Raw genomic sequence first — 4549 nt, 5'->3', positions numbered from 1 at the left:
CTTGGACACCGAAATCGACAAGAGGATTGGGAAGACAGCTACACTGTAAAAAGTTTCTGTAGATTTACACCAAGATTCCAACATTAACCACGGGTTATTTTGAATAAACTGGGATTTCGTGTTATCGGTGAGATGAATGGGTTAAATGACGGTCCAGCGCTGTTAATTACCACGCCCATAATGTTTTTTCCGAAATACACGTTCTTCCTGTTAATCCACGCTTGGGCGAGTCGGGGAGAGGTGGAGTGGAACAGAGTTTACCGCCAAAGAGAGTAACCCTACCAAGATCTTTGTTCCCGCCTCCTGGAAACCTGCCTGCAGTTGGAGTGTGTCAACTGGAGTGAGAAGGTGAATTTTCTGTCTGTTTTTCAGTCTCTCAAAGTTTGAAGCTATCATTTCGTACTCACAATCAATTCACAGTTAAGCCTGGTTCCGGCGAAAGGTCGCATTGCCCAGAACCTGTAGCTGCTAGCTAACTTTTACTTGTTAGTGAAGTAGGCTACTTGCTAGCAAGCACGGGCTGCCCCGTACTGGCTAGCTAGTGAAGGTTTTGATTTATCTCATCTCATTATCTCTAGCCGCTCATTTCTAATATTTGTTATACGGTAATCTTTTAAAATCAGTTCTGTGAATGTTGATGTGTATGTATGAAATCGATTCAATTTGTGTTATTTGGTGGTGTTATTCAGAGCAGTGGTGTTATTTAGAGCAGTTCACTTCGTAGGTCAGGACACTTGACTTCGATGCTTCCTTGAGCTCATATGAGCTTGCTGCATGGTACAGCATGTTTTCTTGTAAAATATGTGGGCATCAGTCCACCACAGCCATTCGTTATGTCAACCATACAAAAATCCATGCCAACATACCCAACATACAGCTTCCATGCTGTGCTCCAGACTGTCAACTCAATTTCAAAAGACACTCTGGTCTCAAGACGCATGTCTACAGACACCATAAAGAGTGTGGCTTTGATAACAGATTGGGTTTAGTGGATCTGTCATGCCATATTGATTTGTGCACTGATAAATGCGACTCCCTCAGTGCATTTTATGCTCATCTTAAGGGTCACATCAAAGAGGGACGCAGTATTGTATGCCCTTTTATGGGTTGTGATAGTACTTTTACTGTAGTATCCACATTCACATCGCATCTATCCCGAAAGGGGGACGAAGGCCAGTGGGAAGAGGAGGAGAAACTCCCCCTCCAAGGTTTCATCCTTGCTGAGGAAGGTGATGGATTACCGCTACGCCCTGGTGTGAAAATGGTAAGTGAAACGTCTTCAGAAGTACAGTTACTACAGTTACAAGTAATCAGTTTTGACTAACATAGCATTATCAGCGAATGTGCTTTTTAGCCTGTATTACTTAGGTGCATAGGTGCATGAACTTTCCATCCACGTTAAATGGAAAGAAGATTACTTCTGTGTGCTTTGTAAAATTTGTACCCTCTGGTGTGAATGTACAGTAAATCATTGGTAATTGATAATGTGTGGCACACAACACATGGATAATTTTGGCACCATTTTCCTGTTAATCAGGCTGTAATTCTCTCCCGATCCCTGCTTGTTTCTCTTTTCTACAGGCTGAATTGACCCATCAACTATCCAACAGGCTGAATTGTCCTGACCAATAGAAGAAAAAATTGTTAATTTCAGAGTGTAATTGTTAATTTCAGAGTGTAATTGTTAATTTCAGAGTGTAAGTGTAAAATTTTAAGTTGAAAATACACTGCAAAAGTTGATTTTACTGTAGGAGTGTAAACAAATAAATATGTAAGGGAAGAGTGTTGGTCTGATGTAATATTTATTTTGGTTTCCACTGCTTTATAGTTTCTGTAATCACAATTAGGCTTTTAATAATTCGTTTTGTATGTAAGGAATCAATATAACATGAGTTTTTTTTATTATTGAATCGATTAAATATGAAAATTATAATTTTCTAATTATAATTTTATTTGAAATGTAAAGGAGGATGATCCTCCCTTTCCTCAATGGAAGAGCCTCCATTAATTGGTAGTTGTTGAAAATGACTTGAGTAATTGTGATTTTAATGACATATGTATGAATTTATATCTTAATATATGAAATAAAATTATTTTGTGTTTACATAATACTGTTTTGTACTATTATTGTCATGCTTCGTATTTAAACAAAGCACTGTTAAAAAACAGGAATCTCCTTGAAACTCTGCTGCAGGTCATTCCTGTTGTTTAACAGTATTATTGTTTTTACACCGTTTAATAACAGGAAGATACTGAAAATCATAACGGGTGATTCCTGTTAGTTTACAGTGAGTTCATGTTGTTATTTTACATTAACTTAGTGTTAAACTAGAGCACCGTTAAATAACAGGAATCTCCTGGAAACTCTGCTGCCAGGTCATTCCTGTTTTTTAACAGGGTATTTTTTTACAGTGTACAGCACTCACACGCCTTACAACTAGAGTATGGACAAACCCCAAGCTGACAGTGAAAACAAAGATGGCAGTATACAATGCTTGTGTCATCAGCACACTGCTCTACAGCAGCAAGACATAAACCACATACGCCAGATAGGAGAGAAGACTCAACACCTTTCATCTGAAAAGCATTCATCGCATCCTGTGTATTACCTGGCAGGACAGATTGTCCAACACTGAGATCTTATCCTGCGCTGGTCTCCATAGCATGCATACCATGCTCAGGCAGCGCAGACTCCACTGGCTCGGGCATGTCCACCAAATGGAGGATGGCCACATCCCAAAATACATCCTCTATGGTGAGCTGGCAGTCGGGAAAAGAAGCACTGGCCGCCCAAAGCTGCGATAAGGATGTTGTGAAGAGACACATTAAAGCACTGGACATCGACACTGAATTCTGGGAAGGCCTTGTAGCTGACCACACAAGTTGGAGAAGCATCCTGAAGCAGCACCTCAAATTAGGGGAAGAAAAGTTGATGAGTGCAGTGGCTGATAAGAGGGCACATAGAAAGGAATGAAACAACTCTAACAGACCACCGACCACACACAGATGTGACCTTTGCAACAGAGACTGTTACTCCCGCATTGGTCTCTACAGTCACAGGCAGCATTGTTCTACTCATACAGATGGAACAGACAAGATATGACAAATACAGACAAGAATCGACAGAATGGACAGAAACGAAGATCTATTCTATGGTCAACCTTGACCAACAGAGGCCCACAAGAATGTAAAAATATTACATAATAGGACCACAGGACCTTCCACCTTCCATAATGTAAACACAAACTGAGTAGACTTCAAGAAGAGAACTTGTCGTTTACTAGATACCGTACACTGTTCAAGAAACAATGGAATGGAATGGCTGCTAGAGAAAACACTTCTGCATATGGTTGGTAAAAGCTGTTTATAAATGGGTAAGACAAGAAACTGGGATAAAAACTGGAGCGTTGCTATAATTTCAAATGATTTACTGGCTGCTTCAGATTTAGTTAAGGTGTGCATCAGGATTTGGAGGACCCATCAAAAAAGGTGGGAGTGGGCTGTCAGATATGAAGTTTGTAGTACAAAGAAAGGCCACATTGATGAACATGAGAGCATATTGGGAAGGACAGTACCTACTGTATTTATCCTGTTCATTCATTCATCTTCAGCAACTGCTTTATCCAGTCAGGATTGCTGTGGTTTATTCACTTGTTTTATATTTTGGCAAATCAAACCAAGTTAAATAATTCTAAAATATCTCATGCTTGTAAAAAGAAAAGGGGGGGGAAAAAAAACTCTGGGAAGGGGCAGGATTAGTCCGGATTAAAAACAGTCCCATGTCCACAAGTCTATTGGGGATTTTCTAACTCTTTTGACACATTCCCACATTCCACACCAAACAAAAACACCCTTCTTTATTTTCTAACACAGTGGTAGCCAATCTATCTGAAAGAAACAAAACTATTCAAACCATTTCCTAATTCTGGACAGCCACTTTGATGCCATCTTTAGTTCAGTTTTTCATCTTCTCACAGCCGTGGCTTTAATATTTCCTCCTCAATAATAAAAATCCTACAAGAGCCAATAAGGTGGCTTGGCAAATCCAGTGACCTCACTTAACTAATCCTCCTAGAGTTAGAACAGAACCCAATGTCAATATTTGGTGTTTTCAGTGACCTCTTCAACCTAACTTGATATAGCAATTTCATGGGAGCCTGATACTTCTCAGAGAAAATAAATATATTTGCTCAGATGGACTTAAAATTCTGACTGGGTTTCTTCATTGAGAAGTCAGTGGGCATTTAAATGTCTTGCTCTGGGACTGAAAGTGGATAGATCAAGGGCATAAGGACATATCTTGTGCCGTGTGTATATAAACACATAAATTAGGACCAGGAATTACACAGATGACTTAACATGGCTTCTGCTGAAACCTGGAGTTAGGTCAAATAATCAAAATCAGTGGTGTCAGACCCAACATCTAACGTTAACCTCACAACAACAAACACATTGCATTGAAACAACATGTATAAAACCTTGACTTAATCAGAAAATCTCACAGAACATTGTAGCAGTACATGTTTCACACATGCTGTCAATTATTATT

The 4549-nt window shown here is 39.5% G+C and overlaps 1 long non-coding RNA gene across 1 annotated transcript; it reads left to right on the top strand.

The window, feature by feature from the left end:
* The first annotated feature begins 211 nt into the window (after window positions 1-211).
* LOC132891276 (uncharacterized) lies at window positions 212-2026 on the top strand. The gene is made up of 3 exons (XR_009655298.1): window positions 212-348; window positions 1163-1264; window positions 1582-2026. It is a non-coding gene; the product is annotated as an uncharacterized LOC132891276 (long non-coding RNA).
* Window positions 2027-4549: the final 2523 nt, after the last annotated feature.

Source organism: Neoarius graeffei, chromosome 9 (genome assembly GCF_027579695.1).
Source record: "Neoarius graeffei isolate fNeoGra1 chromosome 9, fNeoGra1.pri, whole genome shotgun sequence".
NCBI classification, from domain to species: Eukaryota; Metazoa; Chordata; class Actinopteri; order Siluriformes; family Ariidae; genus Neoarius; species Neoarius graeffei.
This window is presented reverse-complemented; position numbering and strand designations above follow the sequence as displayed.